The 17,690-nt window shown below is 39.5% G+C and overlaps 1 protein-coding gene across 10 annotated transcripts in view; it reads right to left on the reverse strand.

The window, feature by feature from the left end:
• Window positions 1-17,690, reverse strand: part of LOC105241166 (tigger transposable element-derived protein 1-like) — a 283,983-nt gene that overhangs the window by 165,188 nt on the left and 101,105 nt on the right. Inside the window, exon 3 of one of the 10 annotated variants that reach the window (XR_004622361.1) lies at window positions 13,578-15,778. The exons of the other annotated variants lie outside the window; for them this stretch is intronic. The gene's annotated coding sequence lies outside the window, so the exon portion shown is untranslated. Of the gene's footprint in view, window positions 1-13,577; window positions 15,779-17,690 lie in introns of those variants that run through there. 10 annotated transcript variants of the gene reach the window in all.

Here is a 17,690-nt window from a genome sequence, read left to right on the forward strand (position 1 = left end):
AATAAATGACCCTTTCCCAACAGTAGCTAGCCCCCTCAAGGTCCTGGAGACCTTGCTTCCAAAATTCCTTACAGACTTACGCTATCCCTAGCCCCCTCCCCACTTGAGGGTATGAAATAGGCCATTCCTCACAACCCCGGGGCAGCAGCTTTTTCTGCCCACGGGTCCTGTCCCCGTGCTTTAATAAATCACTATTTTGCACCAAAGACGCCTCAAGAATTCTTTCTTGGTCGTCGGCTCCGAACTCCACCCCACTGAACCTCACCGATATCCCACAACCTCATCAATTTCTACCTGCTAAATTGATAAAAGATGTAAAAAAATATATTACACTGACAATGTAGCAAGGAAATTGGAGCTTATGGGGTTTGTAAGACTGTTAATTGGTAGAACATTCCCGGAGAACAATTTGTATTAAAAGATAAAAAATATTTATAATCTTTGAGGGGCGCCTGGGTAGCACAGTCGTTAAGCGTCTGCCTTCCGGCTCAGGGCGTGATCCCGGTGTTCCAGAATCGAGTCCCACATCAGGCTCCTCCGCTGGGAGCCTGCTTCTCCCTCTCCCACTCCCCCTGCTGCGTTCCCTCTCTCGCTGGCTCTCTCTCTGACACATAAATAAATAAAATCTTAAAAAAAAAATTAAAAAAAATATTTATAATCTTTGAACTCACGTACACTTCTAAGAATCCTAAAAAAAGATAAATCAGTGGTATGTATAAGTCTGTTTGTATAAAGTAACTTATAGTACTAAAAATTGTTATTATATAATGTCCAGTAATAGGAGATTGGTTAAATAAATTATAGGCTAATCATTAAATAGCTGAAAATCATGTTTTAGAAGAATATTGAATGTTACGTAAAAGATGTGATAGATCGTAGGGGCACCTGGGTGGCTCAGTTGGTTAAGCATCTGCCTTTGGCTCCGGTCAGGATCCCAGGGTCCTGGGATTGAGCCCCATGTTGGGCTCCCTGCTGAGCAGGGACCCTGCTTCTCCCTCTCCCTGTGCCTCTCCCTCCTATTTGTGCTCTCTCTGTCTTGCTCTCGCTCTCTCTCTCAAATAAATAAACAAATAAAATCTTTAAAAAAAAAAGATGTGATAGCTTGTAGGCAAATCTGGACAAAATCAGTATGTAAAAAATGAAAATACATATTCACAGCTAAAGAGAGGGGGAAATGTGTATCAAACTGTACTTACAATATGGGAAAAAAAGGCAGAAGAAAAATTATTAAATTTCCTTACTATCTACAGCCCACTGACAAGTCCTTGAAACAGGCAGAGTGACATTCCTCTAGAGTGACATTAACATCAACTGCCTCGATGTTAATACTTTGCTAAGGGCAACAGGTAATCTTAGCCCAACCCCCAAGATCCTGTAAGTCTACTTGAACATATAAAAATTCCTTTGGAAACTTCCTTTATCTCTATCCCCCCAGATACATGTTGGCAATCATTCCCCAAGCATATGACCCACCGATACACATCTGAAGGGTCTCATGACGAAGGTTTTATTAAACAGTAATAAAATGACACTTTCCTAACAATAGCTAGCCCCCTCAAGGTCCTGGAAACCTTGCTTCCAAAATTCCTTAGAGGCTTACGGTCTCCCTAACCCCCTCCCAGCTTGAAAGTATACAATGGGGCACCCCTCATGACCCCCACGCAGCTCTTTCTGCCCACGGGTCCTGTCCCCTTTGCTTTAATAAAACCACCTTTTTGCACCACAGACGTCTCAATAATTCTTTCTTAGCTTTGAACCCTAAGGTCTTTCCTACATCCCTTAGTGGTTGGATTTTTATTTTCTTCTTTTGTGCTTTTCCTACACCGAATGTAGGAAAAAGGTTGCTTTTACTGGGATTACAATCTGCTAACATTTTTTACATTACTTGAATGAAACCAAATGCAAACTAAATGAAAGTAGCCTCACAAAATCAATGCCAAGCCAAGGGGTAATGAAGTATTTGTGTGTGCTGTCCTCTTTATGTAAATTTGAAAAGTAATCCATCATCATTCAGGCACTTTCAAATCAGAATTTCTTTATAGGGGCGATGGGTCCGAACAAAGCAGCCCAGCTACCGCTGACCACCCACATCGCCGTGGAGAGGGTGTTCAGTGTAAAGCTGCAATTTGCAACCCTGGGATAGGTATTGTCGCTGTGGGATTCTGACTGATTTTCAATGCGTCTGGACCTGATCACAGATTTCCTTCATGTAAACGTGCCCTAATGAATGCAGCACTCAACTCTGAACATTTCTCTAATGCAGCATCTTGACTCTCTTTCTTACCAACAAAAATCCTCAAGTATTAGGAGAGTGATAGGTTGGGATATCTGAGCTCTACATATGAAAGGAATTCGTAAATTTAATCTGGGGACTTTATTTTTCATGTGATGTGTATAAATGTAATATAACCACAGGTTTAAAAAAAGTCAAACATGACAAGAGGGTATAATATGAAAAGCAAATCATCTTCCCTCCTCAGCCTACTCCACTTTGACATTTCATTGGGTAGGTTTCCAGGTAATTTTCATGTGTATTTACAAATAGTGAATGAGATTTTATTACATACATAACCCTATACCCTGCCCCTCTCACTTAATAATAGTTCTGGGCTGCTCTGTCATATTAGTGCATTTAGAGCTACCTTATTCCTTTCGATAACTGCATGGATATATTATTACTCACTTATGGAATCCCACTGAGTAACTTTAAATAAGCACATTGAAACAATAGTTCAACACTGGACCCTTACACTGAAACCCGGTTAAGGAAGTTAAATGAATAGGGAATGAGCTGGGTTATGATGTTGCCTCAGCAGAAGGTCTCCTACTTCCAGGGTTGATGAGAAATCATGTGTTTTGTGGATTCTCAAAGAGCACACAGCTCACTTTCTCCTATTTTCTTCACTCAGGTCCCTGGATTTTTAAAAAATTATGTAAGCTTCATATTGAAGTATAATATATATACAGGAAAAACTTAGGCCCCTTCCACTTTTGAATATACTTTCAAAATTACAGGAGAGGCACCTGGGTGGCTCAGTTGGTTAAGCATCTGCCTTTGGCTCAGGTCATGATCTCAGGGTCCTGGGATCGAGTTCTGCATCAGGCTCTCCACTCAGCAGGGAGTCTGCTTTTCCCTCTCACTTTGCCTCTGTGCTCTCTCTCTCTCTCAAATAAAATAAATAAAATATTTTTTAAAAATTCTGAAAGATAGGGGAGCCTGGGTGGCACAGCGGTTGGGCGTCTGCCTTCGGCTCAGGGCGTGATCCCGGCGTTGTGGGATCGAGCCCCACATTGGGCTCTTCCGCTATGAGCCTGCTTCTTCCTCTCCCACTCCCCTACTTGTGTTCCCTCTCTCGCTGGCTGTGTCTATCTCTGTCGAATAAATAAATAAAATCTTTAAAAAAAAATTCTGAAAGATAATATTACAAAAACAGATCACGTTTGCACTAGGAATGAAAGGATGGTTTACAACAGACTAAAGGAGAGAAGTCACTTATTATCTCAATTCATGTAGAGAAATAATTTGATATAGTTCAAGATTTATGACAAAAAAACTCAGCAATCTAGAAGTGATTTTTCTTAATAAAACTTACCACCAACATTATATTTATTATAGAGAATTTAAAAGCATTCCTCCTATGATCTGGAATAAGATAAAGATGCCCACTGAAATTGCCACTAATTTATATGGTACTGGAAATGTCAGCCAAAGGCATAAGAAAAGAAAAGGAGATAAGAGGTTAAGTATTCGAAGGCAATATATGAAATTGTCATTATATTCAGATAAGTTCATGTCTCTAGAAAGGCCAACGGAATATAAGCTATTAAATCTAATAAATAAGTTGAGCAAAATTGCCAAATACACAAACAGCCTACAAAATATAATGTGTTCCTCTACATCAGAAATAAATAATATTATGGATAAAATAAAAAAGAATGTACTTAGCAATCATTTAATCCAAGAATATATGACTTCCTTGGAGAAAACTTAAAAATTTTGGTAATGACTATAAAAGATGATCTGTGTAAAAGGGGAATAATTTCATTTTCTTTGATAGTAAGACAATATTCTAAAGGTCTCTATTCAATCTAAATTAATTTATAAATTCAATCCAATCAAAATCCAAGGTGGATTTTTTTAAGAAACACAATAGATTTACTCTAATATTTATATAGAAAATAAAGGTCATTGGGAGCTAAGTCAACCTCAAGAGAAGTTTAGCAATGCATCCTACTCAATAGTAAGATCTTAACATCCATGGGATCTATAGCAATATCCCCTTATATTTCTCATATAATTTGTGGCTTCTCTTTTTCGCTTGATCAATCTAGCTGGAGGTTTTTCAATTTTACTGATCTTTTCAAAATCCAGGTTTTGGCTTAATTAATTTTTCTATTGTTTGTACATCTTCTATCACATTGATTTCTAGTCTTTTTTTTTAATTTATTTCCTTCTGTTTACTATGGGTTTATTTTGCTCTCTTTCTAGCTTCTTAGGTAGAATTTTCAATAATTGACTTTGGATTATTCATCTTATCTAATATAAATGTAAGTATTTAAAGCTATTGCAGGAACTTTGATATATTTTTATTTTCATTCAACTAAAAATATTTTCTAATTTCTTTTTTCACCTCTGGATTACTTAGATGTATGTTAACTTAAAATATACGGAAACATGTTTTATAGCCCAGAATATGATCTATCTTGGTGAATGTTCATATGAAGTTGGAAAGAATGTGTATTACATTGTGAGTGGAATGTTATATAAATGTTAGTTAGATTAAGTTGCTTGACTGTGTTATTCAATTTTTCTATATCCTCAATAATTTTTTGTATTCTTATTCTATCAATTCCTGAAAAAAGTTTTGAACTCATTCATCAAGGAAAAAAAGGGGAAACACACAAATTCCTTGAAAGATGTGAACATGAAAACTGACTCAAGAAAAACCAGAAAATCTCAAGACCAGTATCTATTAAAAAAATTGAATTCTTAGTTAAAAATTCTCCAGGGCCGCCTGGGTGGCTCAGTCAGTTAAGCATCTGCCTTCAGCTCAGGTCATGATCCCAGGGTCCTGGGATCAAGCCCCACATCAGGCTCCCTTCTCAGCGGGGAGTTTTCTTCTCCCTCTCCTGCTGTCCCTCCCCCTCCTCGTGTGCTCTCTCTCTCAAATAAATAAATAAATAAAATCTTTAAAAATCTTCCCATAAGGAAAACTCCAGGCTCAGATTACTTCATTAGTAAATTTTATCAAACATTTAAAAGAAGAAATACTACCAATCTTATACAAACTCTTTCAGAAATTAATGGAGGAAGGAGTACTTCCTGACTCATTTTATGTGGCCAGCAGAACTGTGACACCAAATCAGAAAAAAAAACTACAAGAAGAAAACTACAGTTATCCTTCATGAACATAGCTACATACATTGTTAACAAAATATTAGCAAGTCAGGGGTGCCTAGCTGCCTCAGTCGATTAAGCGCCCAACTGGGTTTCAGCTCAGGTCCTGATCTCAGGGTCCTGGGATTGAGCCCTGTGTGGAGCCCTAAATGGATGGAGCCCTACATGGAGCCCAGCTTTGGGCTCTATGTTTAGTGGGGAATCTGCTTCCTCCTCTCCCTCTCTCTCTATCCCTCCCCCTCCCCACTTCCCACCCTACACCCTCCCCTCCACTCACACATGCGTGCTCTCTCTCAGATAAACAAAAAAATATATATATTTTAAAAAGAACAAAGTAATTTGCCTTATCGACTAAAAAACTTACACGAAACTGAGGGTTACAGAGGAGAGGGGGTGGGGGGATAGAGTAACTGGGTAATGGGTATTAAGGAGGACACATGTGGTGATGAGCACTGGGTGTTATATACACAACTAATGAATTGTTGAACACTACATCAAAAACTAATGATGTATTATATGCTGACTAATTGAACATAGTAATAAAAAATTTTTTTAATTAAAAAAATAAAACAAAAACCTATGCCATATGATCATCTTATTACATGAAAAAAAAGGAAAAGTATTTCTGTTCTCACAACTTCTAGTCAACATCATATTTGAAGTCTTATTCAGGGTAACAAGCAAGAAATTATATATAGATACATACAATAGAAAATAAAATAATACAAATAAATAAAACTCTTCACGTTAATGACATTACCAGGTTTGTGAAAAAAAAAATCTTGAGGTGTCTACAAAAAGCTATAAGAATACTACAGTGGACTGAATGTTTATGACCCCCTCAATTCAAAACTAAAATCTTAACCCCCAGTGTGATGGTATTAGGAGGTAGGGCTTCTGGGAGTTGATTAGGTCACGTGGTTGGAGCCCTTATGAATGGGATTAGGGCCCTCATAAAAAAAGATTCTAGAAAGCTCTCTCACCCCCCTCTACCATGTGAAGACACAGCAAACAAGGAAGTAGACCAGATCTGCCAGTGTCTTAACTTGGATTTCCCAGCCTCTAGAACTGCAAGAAAGAAATTTCTATTGGTTATAAATCACCCAATCCATGGTATCCCGTCATAGCTGCCCAAACAGACTAGGACAAATATGTAAGTTTAGCAATGTCACAGGATTCAGAGTTAATATTAACAAATTAACTATTTCCATATATTAACAATGCAGAATTGGAAAAACTGATATTTTAGACAATTCTATCCCTAATTAATTATCCTGTCCTCTTTTAAAAAAATCAATTAACTGTATATGTGTGGGTCCATTTCCATGCTTTCTATTCTGTTCTGATGATAGGTATATCTATCTTCATGTCAATACCATGATGGCTTTTTTTTTTAAGATTTATTTATTTATTTATTTGAGAGAGAGAGAGAGAGAGAGAGAGCACAGTCGGGGAGAGGAGCAGAGGGAGAGGGAGAAAGAGAATCTCCAGCAGACTCTGTGCTGAGTGAGGGGCCCCACATGGGGCTCGATCTTAGGATCCTGAGATCATGACCTGAGCTGAAACCAAGAGTTGGATGCTTAACCAACCATGGCACCCAGGCACCCCATGTTTGAACAATACTCTTAAGAAAATGAAAGGGCATGCAACAGACTGGGAGAAAGTATTAGCAAAACAGATATCTAATAAAACAATCTATATCCAGAATATATAAAGAGCTCTTAAGAGCTCTACGTAATGAGAAGACAAATAATCCAATTAAAAATGAGCAAAAGATAAAGAAACATTTAACAAGCGAAGATATATGAATGGCAGATAAACACATGAAAAGAAAATCAATATCTTTAGTCATTAGGAATGTACAACTTAGAACCATAATCAAATACTACTTGCACCCATAGCTAACATTAAAAAGACTGCCGACACCAAGACTTAGCAAGGATGGAGACCGAATAGAATTCATAAACTGTAGGTAAGAACGTAAGTGATACAATCACTTTGGAAAACAGTTCAGCTGTTTCTAATAAAATTGAAAATATAACTACCTATGACTTTTAGGTATTTTCCCAAGAGGAAAGGAAATATATGTCCATACCAAGATTGAATATTCATAAAAGCTTTATTCATAATAAAAAAAACTAATAAGAACTCAATTATCCATTAAACGGATAAGCAAATTGTGTTAGATCCATACACTCAGCAGTAAGAAGGAAAAAACTACTGGTACATGCAACGTGGATGAATTTCAAAAACATTATGCCAAGTGTAAGATGTTTATTAACTCATAAGGCTACATATTGCATAATTCCATTTACATAAAACTCTAGTAAAGGCAATTCAATCTCCACTGATAGAAAGCACATCAGTGTGTGCCTTGTGTGTGTGGCAAGGGTGAGAACTGACTTAAAGGGGAAATTTTGGGGATAATAGAATGCTTTATATCTTGACTGTAATGACTGCTGATGGGTATATACATTTATCAAAACTCTTCAAACTATATACTTAGAGTGGTTTCATTTTAATATATGTAAATTACACCTCATAAAAGGTGATTTTTTTAAAACATTTTAATTCACATTAACTAAACAAAGGAGACAAAAATTAGATGATTGTCTCAATAGACATAAAAAAATCACTGGTTAAAATTCACTATCTACTCAGGATAAAAACTCAACAACCTTGAATGAGAGGTAAACCGCCTTAAAAGGTATCCTCTCTAGGGGCACCTGGGTGGTTCAGTCCTTAAGTGTCTGCCTTCGGCTTAGGGTGTGATCCTGGAGTCCTGGGATTGAGCCCCACAACAGGCTCCTCCGCTGGGAGCCTGCTTCTTCCTCTCCCACTCCCCCTGCTTGTGTTCCCTCTCTTGCTGGCTGTCTCTCTGTCAAATGAATAAATAAAATCTTAAAAAAAAAAAGTATCCACTCTACAGAGAAACTAGAGTAAACATCATACTTATTGGTAAAATGTCGAGAGCTTTCCCTCTGAGAATGAAAATAAGACAAGGATGCCCTCTATCTATTCTTCCATTCAACACCATACTCCATGCCCTAGCCAGTACAATTAGTTAAATAGATGATAGATAAATAGATAGATGATAGATGATAGATAGATAGATAGATAGATAGATAGATAGATAGATAGATGATAGATGATTTGTATACATAGAAAAGTCCAAAAGAATCGAGTTAATCTTAAAATTAACAAATAAGTTTAGCAACATTGCTGCATAGAAAAAAAATCACTGTATTTTTATATACCAGCAACAATCCATTACAAAGTGAAATTTTAAAAGATAGCATTTATAGTAGCATCACAAATGATCAGATAACTAGGAATGAACCTGATGTATGGTATGTTCGGAGGTCTACACAGAAAACTACGGAACTCTAATAAGGAAGACCTAAACCAATGGAGAGATCCCAATCTTCACGTACCAGAAGACTCAATAAAGTATAAATGTCAATTCTCGCCAAACTGATGAACTACGATTCCAATTAAAATCCTAACTTCTTGGGGCGCCTGGGTGGCACAGCAGTTAAGCGTCTGCCTTCGGCTCAGGGCATGATCCTGGCATTATGGGATCGAGCCCCACATCAGGCTCCTCCGCTATGAGCCTGCTTCTTCCTCTCCCACTCCCCCTGCTTGTGTTCCCTCTCTCGCTGGCTGTCTCTATCTCTGTCAAATAAATAAATAAAATCTTTTAAAAAAATTTTTTTTTAAATCCTGACTTCTTGGTCAAAATTGACAGTGAATTCTGAAATTTATAACACAAATGCCAAGTACCTAAAATACCCCAAGCAATATCAAAGAACAACTCTAGTGGATATGAAAACTTATATAGCTATAGTAATAAAGATAATGTGATATTGGCACAAGAACACTCAAATAGAGCAATAAAATGGAATAGGTATCTAGACACATACACATAAGTACATTTGATTTACAACAAAAGTGGTGCTGCAGGGCAGTGGGGAAAATCTCTTCAACGATGTTGGGTACATTGTACAGCCCTGTATTAAAAACTGAAATTCGATGCCAATAGCATCCAATTTACACAATTCAATTCCAGAAGAATTGGATATTTAAACGTGAAAGACAAAACAATACAACTTTTAGATTAGGGAAAGATTTTAACAGGATACACAAAAAATAGCACTGTTAGGAAAGAACAGATTGATGGATTGGATTAACTATTTCTGATCATTGAAACCACTGAGAAAACAAAAGGGACCTTAAATGATATCTGTAGTAAAATAACAAAAGGCTTACATCCAGAATATATGAAGAATTCCTTGCAAGTCAACAAGAAACCCAACCCAATATAAAAATGAGCAAGAGAGATGCCTGGGTGGCTCAGCTGGTTAAGCGCCTGCCTTCAGCTCAGGTCATGACCCCAGGATCCTGGGATCGAGTCTCGCATCGGGCTCCTTGCTCAGTGGGGAGCCTGCTTCTCCCTCTGCCTGCTGCTCCCTCTGCTTGTGCTCTCTCTCTCTGACAAATAAATAAAATCTTTTTAAAAATTTTAAAAAATAAAAATGAGCAAGAGAGTTTAACAGGCACGTCATCAAAGTGGATATCGACATGGCCAATAAACATATAAGAAGGTGCTGAATCTAATTAGTCAGCAAATTAAATGCACCATAAGATACTAATATATACCTAGCAGAGTGGTTAAAATGAAGAAGACTTGCCATACAGTGCTGGTGAGGACGTAGAGCGACAGGAACTCCCATACATGGTTGATGGAAGTGTAAAGGGTAACAATCTCCGGGTGACACTGGCATTATCCACTAAAGCTGACTTACCCATACCCTATGATCTAACATTTCTACTCCCAGGTGCACTCCAACAGAATGAGTGCATCTGTGCCATCGGGCTATAAATGAATTCGTAGCAAGAATACTTGCAGAAAGGACACAACTGCATACATCCAAATGCTTACTAATGTGGATTAAGATGCGGCAATGAAAACGAACTAATTACACCTACATACAACATGCTCAATTTGGTAACAAAATAAGTCAAAACCAAGAAATTATGTACTATAACTCCATTTATGGAAACTTCATTAACAAGCAAGGCTAAGCTATAATTTTAGAACTCAGGATAGGAGCTACCTTTGGGAGGAAGAGGGCTAGTGATTGGGACAGACATATAGAGGATAGGGTTTCTGAAGTCTTGGCAATATTGCGCATAAGAAGTCCCATTCAATGATGTTGGAAGTCTAGACTTACCAGGCCATTCTGAGGGGTGTGTGTGTGTGTGTGTGTGTGTGTGTGTGCATCTCCTATGACCCAACAACTCCAGCCTTCACTATATATTCCCAGGAATTTCCTACACAGATCCAGGAGACAGGTGATAGGTTTACTACAATGTTACTTGTCATGACAAGGTATTGATTCCCATTTGGGGTCCATCTTTGGAAATGGCATAGCTGAAATGTGGCAATTGCACTCCATAGAGTACTATGCAGAATTAGAAGCAACAAAGTAGGGGCGCCTAGGTGGCTCAGCCAGTTGTTTCTTTTTGTTTTTTAAGATTTTATTTATTTGACAGAGATAGAGACAGCCAGCGAGAGAGGGAACACAAGCAGGGGGAGTGGGAGAGGAAGAAGCAGGCTCATAGCGGAAGAGCCTGATGTGGGGCTCGATCCCATAACGCCGGGATCACGCCCTAAGCCGAAGGCAGACGCTTAACCGCTGTGCCACCCAGGCGCCCCTCAGCCAGTTGTTTCTGACTCTTGATTTTGGCTCAGGTCATGATCTCGGGTCCTGAGATGGAGCCCCATGATGGGCTCCGCGCCCAGCAGAAAGTCTCTCTCCCATCCACTTGTTCTCCCTCTCTCTCAAAATACATAAAACCTCTTAAAAATACATATAAAAAAATAAAATAAAATAAGTAGCCAGGATCAGACACCAACTTAAACAAATGGGTCAGTAAACAGCACCAGTAGTGGGACAAACCGACGTAACGGGCTTCCTGATGATCACTAAGCAAAGCTTGTGTGCTAGCTAGGTATTCTTGCCAAACATGTAATCCAAATTTAAGCAGAAGGACCATCACAGAAACACAAATTGAAGGGCATTCAGGGCGCCCGGGTAGCTGAGTCGGTTAAGTGCTGGACTCCTGATTTCAGCTCGGGTCATGATCTCAGGGTCCTGGGATTGAGCCCACGTCAGGCTCTGTGCTCAGGGCAGAGTCTGCTTGTCCCTCTCCCTCTGCTTCCCCCGCCCAAATAAATAAATGAATGAATGAATAAAATCTTTTTTTAAAAAAAGAAAAAAAATTGAAGGGCATTCTTGTACTGGTCATGTGTCAAAGTCATAAAAGGTAGAGGCAGGCTGAGAACTCTTCCGGGCTAAAGGAGACTAGAGACAAGGCAACTAAAATGGGATCTTAAATGCATCTGGGATCTGAAATAGGACAACAGTGAGAGGAGTGGTGAAATGTAAATCAGGTGTCTAGATATACTATCATGTTGATGTTAATTTACTGATTTTTATAACTGTAGGTACAGAAGGCATTAACACTTCGAGAAACAATAAAGAATATGTGAGGGGTGCCTGGGTGGCTCAGTCGGTTAAGTGTTTGACTTCAGTTAAGCTTTTGACTTCAGCTCAGATCATGATGTCAGGTCCTAGAATCCAGCCCCGCATAGGGCTCCATAGTCAGCAGGGAATCTGCTTGGCCTCTCCCTCTGCCACTCCCCTCCCCTGGCTCATGCTCTCTCTCAAATAAATAAAATCTAAAAAACAAGAGTATGTGGGACTTTTATAGTTTCAGGATATAATTCATATACCATAAAATTCACCCTAAGTGTACAATTCAGTGGCCTTTCGTATATTCACAAAGTTGTGCAACCATCGCTACAACATTCATTCCAGAGCACTTAAATCACCCCAAAGAGAAACCCCATACCCATTAGCAGTGGTTCCCCGCTCCCTCCTTCAGCCAGCACCCCCTGGCAATCCTTCATCTACTGTTTCTCTCTAGACTTGCCTATTCTGAACATTTTAAACAAATGGAATCATACAGCATGTGGCCAGGGTGTCTATCTTCTTGAACTTAGTGTAATGTTTTCAAGGTTTATCCGGTGTTGGAGCATGTATTGGCACTTTTTTCCTTTTTATGGCAGAATAATATTCCATTTTAAACCCATTCATCAGTTGACAGGCATGAGGGTTCCACCTTTTGGCCATTATGAATACGAATAGTGGGGGCGCCTGGGTAACTCAGTCTGTGAAGCGTCCAACGCTTGGTGTTAGCTCAGGTCATGATCTCATGGGTCCTGAGAAATCCAGCCCCGCCATGGGGCTCCGCGCTCAGCAGGGAGTCTGCTTGAGATTCCCCCTACCCCCCACTCACACATGTGTGCTCTCTAAAATAAATGAATGTTTTAAAAAAAATAAATCTTTTAAAAAAATAAATAGTAGTGCTGCTGTGAACGTGTTATTTCTTCCAGTATGTTTTCACTCCTTTCGGGTGTATACATAGGAGCAGAACCGCCCCATCATATGGCAATTCTATTTAACGTTTTGAGGCACTGCCAAACCTTTCCAAAAGGGCTGCCCCATTTTAAACTCCCATATAAAGCACTGTCTTCATATTACTTTTTGTGACTTTTTTAAAGTCTGAAATTGTTTCAAAATGGAAAGCTTAAAAAAAAAAAAAAAGACTACAGCCAGTTTGCTTTGTGTCTTTTTGGAAGAGCCAACATACCAATGTCCGTCCCTTTTTTGGGGTTGAGAAGATTGAGAAAAAGTGGGAAAATAAGTGCCCCTCCCATCATGTCATTTCTACCCTAAGTCTTGCTTGGGGAGTCAATTCAATACTGGCCCATTGGACTTGAGGGGGAAATGAAAACCTGACCACGAATAAATTCTTCACAGCAGTCCCCATTGTCAACACTTTTTTTTAATGACAAAGGGGCACAAAGAGCATCACAAGTATGGGAGAAAGAAAACTGCCCTTTTGATAATCAGGAGGTATTAAATATAACCATGCTACCCAGAGACCTTTATCATTCTTCCAAGGATGTCAAATACCTCAAGGACAAGGGACTTTCTCTCCCAGGACACAGGGGCCAGTGGTTTCAGTGCAGAATTAGAGGATGTACTGACAAGTGGATAAAAAGCCAAAAGACACAAGCGCACACAAAGAAACCACAATCTTTTCCAAGCTCCAAGTCATTAGCTTTATTTTTACCGAATTCAGCATGGGGTGACAAAAGTGCATTATTATCACTATAATCAACTATTACATGCAGACCTTTCCCTATAATTCACTTTCCACTTTAAATCTGTTAAATCATATTAATTAAAAATTCATGATCTCTTACTAAAAATCTTCAAATTCATATACCCCAAGGATTTATGACTTCTCCAGAAAACATTACATTCTTTTCTTATGGAGAATGTAATGGTTTCAATTGCTAGGTCTTTTTTTCTATGTTTAGAGGATTACATTTATTTACCGGGAGCAGACAAACAAAATGTAATGTAAACATAGTTTTCCAGAAGCTATTTCCATTCTCTTCTTCCCTTTCTCTTGCAAGCTGGTGACTTATCTTTACAAGTTCTCCATCATTCCATAAGGAAGATGCTCTTCTGGGGCACCTGGGGGGCTCAGTCAGTTGAGCGTCCCACTCCTGATTTCGGCTCAGGTGACTATCTCAGGGTCATGAGATCGAGCCCCATGACGGGCTCCGCACTCAGTGGGGAGTCTGCTTGAGATTCCCGCTCTCCCTCTCCTTCTGTCCGTTCTCTCTCCACCCCTTACCTCTCTTCCCCCCCCCCTCTCTCTCGGATGAATAAATAAATCTTTGGGGGGGGGAAGGAAAGCTGCTGTTCTGATTTCATAAGAGATGGTGAACGGTGGTAAGTAACCCAGTTTACTTAAATTCCAGAGTTCAGGGAGCAAATGATGGAGTGGAAATGTTGGGGCAGAGTGAGAGAGACGGATTCCAGGGAGACTGAGTCACTCACAGAAGTTACGGGGCTGTGGTAGAGGGAGAACAAAGCTCAACTGGGTTCTGGCGCGGGGGTGAGAAGCCAAAATGAAGGACAGTGAGGTAGCAGGGCGGTGTGACAGCCCATGCAGGTGCTGTGCCTTGTGACAGTAATTACAACAGACACCAAATACTAATTAATAACAACATGTAAGTATCAATCTCTGAGAGTTGAAGCAGAGAGGAGGAAGGAAGGATGACATTACACCTTTTCTTTGGTTCACTGTGTTTCCTAGGCTGGTGTGTGAGAGCATCTTGGGTAAAATCAGAACAAGATCATTCTTTACTAAGGTGATCAGCTGTCATGAGTTCCGTTCTCTGCACTCTTTCCATTGTTAAAGCCCCCTGGTTTATGCCTCCTGCAAAATAGTTATTCCAAACCCATACAGGTGAAGTCCTGAGGACACAACCATGGAGAATGTGTTTCCAGGTAGCCTGAAACCCAGCAGACAATGTAGCTGTTGCCCTAGAAACACAGAAATCTACATTGTATGCCAGGTTCACGCCCCAGACCTGGATGCTGGGCTTGAAGGTCCTCTCCACATAGGATTGCAACACAAATGCCTGCTGCAAAGTTCCGGGTATTGATTGTGTCTAGCACACTGGAAAGACAGGTCAGAATGTGCTGCTGGGACTTACCTACTCTAATAAGTTTACAAGAGAAATTTCCTTAAACTGTCATACCATCCAACTGTCATTATGTAATCACATTTACATGCCATGTAAAAGTCAAGAGATGAAAAGGATGGATGGATGGCTGGATGGCTGGATGGACAGATGGATGGACGGACGGACGGATGGATGGATGGATGGATGGATGAATGGCTAGATGGATGGACGGATGGATGGATGGATGGATGGCTAGATGGATGGATGGCTGGAAGGATGGATGGCTGGAAGGATGGATGGCTAGATGGATGGATGGCTAGATGGATGGATGGATGGGCTATATAGGTAGATAAGAAGGTAAGTAGATAGATGGTCTTGTGACCAGATGATACCTTCCCCATGGGGAAAAGAGAGGAACAAAAGAAAAGAAAAATAATCTATGATTCCTCTTTCTTGTAGCCTATGGATTCTTCCTTCTTGTGGTGCTGAAATATATACCTCATCATTCATAAACGTTGCTGGTTCCCACACTCCAGCTCGGTGTGTGTACAGGTATGCAAATCAAGGTAAAGCTTTAATTATTAAGGATTTTCCAGCAACCTCGCTCAGGACACTGTAACAGAGGCTCGAAGATGCCATCAGAGACCCAGTAGCCAGATGTAGCTACTGATTACAAAAGACAGGATCTACACTGGCTACTGAGCCATTGAGGGTACCCACACATTCTGGCAGCTCGGTGATCTGCAGCCTTCTGGGGAGGGGCTCTGTGGAAGGAAAGAGGAACAACATCAATCCTAGAGATTTATGTGGAAATGCTATCAATAGATCTCCATTCCATATTTTCTTTATTGACATTCTGACAACAATCCCATGTACAGAGTTTGAAACAACCTCTAGATTTATTTCCTCAGTGTATACTGATGAAGTGATATGGAGGAAAGTGCCAGATACTCTCTCAGGTGCTAGAGATGCAGCACCAAACAAAACGGATGAAAATCCCTCCTTTCCGGAGTGTCCATGATGGTGAGAAAAATCTACAATTGGTTATTTGGCATGTTTTTGCAGTAAAATGTTATATATGAAAAACCAAGAACTGAGCAAGCAAACAAGAAAAAAACCCCAAGCCACCATTTTATTGTGGCCTTGGAACATTTTTGTTTGCTTTATGCCGCTTGAACTTGGCTCATCTAAGCCGTGATGTACATACGTAAAATATAAGGCAGAAAAAAAACGGTATTTCCCCATTACAAACGGAGATGATACAGTTATTTCTACGAAATGTCTAAAACACCAAAGGAAGCTGCAAAAAAGATATGTCACGAAGTATTCAAAGCACAGCAGCTCACCAGGACATCAGTTCCAAGCCTTCCTCCCATAATCCAATGTAGGTATAAAAAAAAGTTAGAGGATAGGTGTCCTCTCCATTGATTGACTGATTCATTCATTCATTCATTCATTCATTCATTCACCCCAGAAATGCGTACTGTCTTTTCCGTTCTTTATACCAGGCACTGGGGCTGTGACAGTGCCTGAAGTCTAAGATTTAAGGTGTGCATAGGCAAAGGCAAAAAAGAAACTCAACTGATAGGTATGATCATTTTGCAGAGGAATGCCACAGCGAAGACAAATGCTATTTCCATAGGTAGTCAGGGAAAGCCTCGCTGTGGGTGTGACATTTGAGCAGCTTCCCTGAAGGAGGAGGAGGAGAACGTGTCACATACCTGGGGTGAGAAAGAACACCGTAGAGGGAGGCAAGAGTCAGAACAAAGGCCCCAAAGCAGCACAAAAGCCTGGTGTCTTCGAGAAGGCATTGCCCACTGTGGCCAATTATTATGTTTGACTTCTAAGATTATTCTAGAATGTAAATGACCATGTGACTTCGCGTTTTTGACTCCTACCTTCTTAGGAATTGAAAATGCTTTGTCTATCACTTGGGAAAGGTTTAGAAAAGTTATCATCAATTGGAAGAAAGGCTACACTTAGAACTTGACTGGACAGGTCAAATATCTGTTGCCAAGAAAAGTGCCTTTAAAAAAAACTGTGTTAGCTGTACGAAAAGATGACTAGTTTCCCGGGAGCTCTGAATGCATACATTTCAAGAGAATGATTTAACTATTTAATCACAGATGTCTAATTTTAAGAGAGAACCTACCTGCCAAGTTATAATAACAGTGCTTCACCAGGTGGTTAGATCTTAGGGGAGGAGGCCGAAATTTATAAGGTGAAGTAGGTTTTTGTTTGATTGCTTGGTTTTTTTCCCTCTTTTTAAATAAATTAAAACCAATTCCATCTATGAAGTACATTTTGGCATTGCCTGAAAGCCTGGGCATACCTACCAAAGGGGAAATAAAGACTGCTTGTGCAGGTTTGGCTGAACATTACCCTCAATGTAAAATAAAGCATTTATAGAACACGCCAATTTACATTTCATAAACCACTAAACCTTAATGTTCATAACTCTACTTTTATGAATAAGACTGGCAATTACAGCGAAACAAGCGTTTAGTTTGGTTAGTTTTAATGCCAAAATCCAAAGGATTATCTTTTATAAGTTTTGGTCTGTATTTAAATTAGAAGAACGATATTTTTAATTGTTGAAGCTTGCCCGACCTATCCTCCAAAAATGTCCTTAAATTTAAAGAACTATAAAGTTAAGATGGTCTTTTCCCCCTACTT

The sequence above is a fragment of the Ailuropoda melanoleuca genome, chromosome X, assembly GCF_002007445.2.
Source record: "Ailuropoda melanoleuca isolate Jingjing chromosome X, ASM200744v2, whole genome shotgun sequence".
In the NCBI taxonomy this organism is placed as follows: Eukaryota; Metazoa; Chordata; class Mammalia; order Carnivora; family Ursidae; genus Ailuropoda; species Ailuropoda melanoleuca.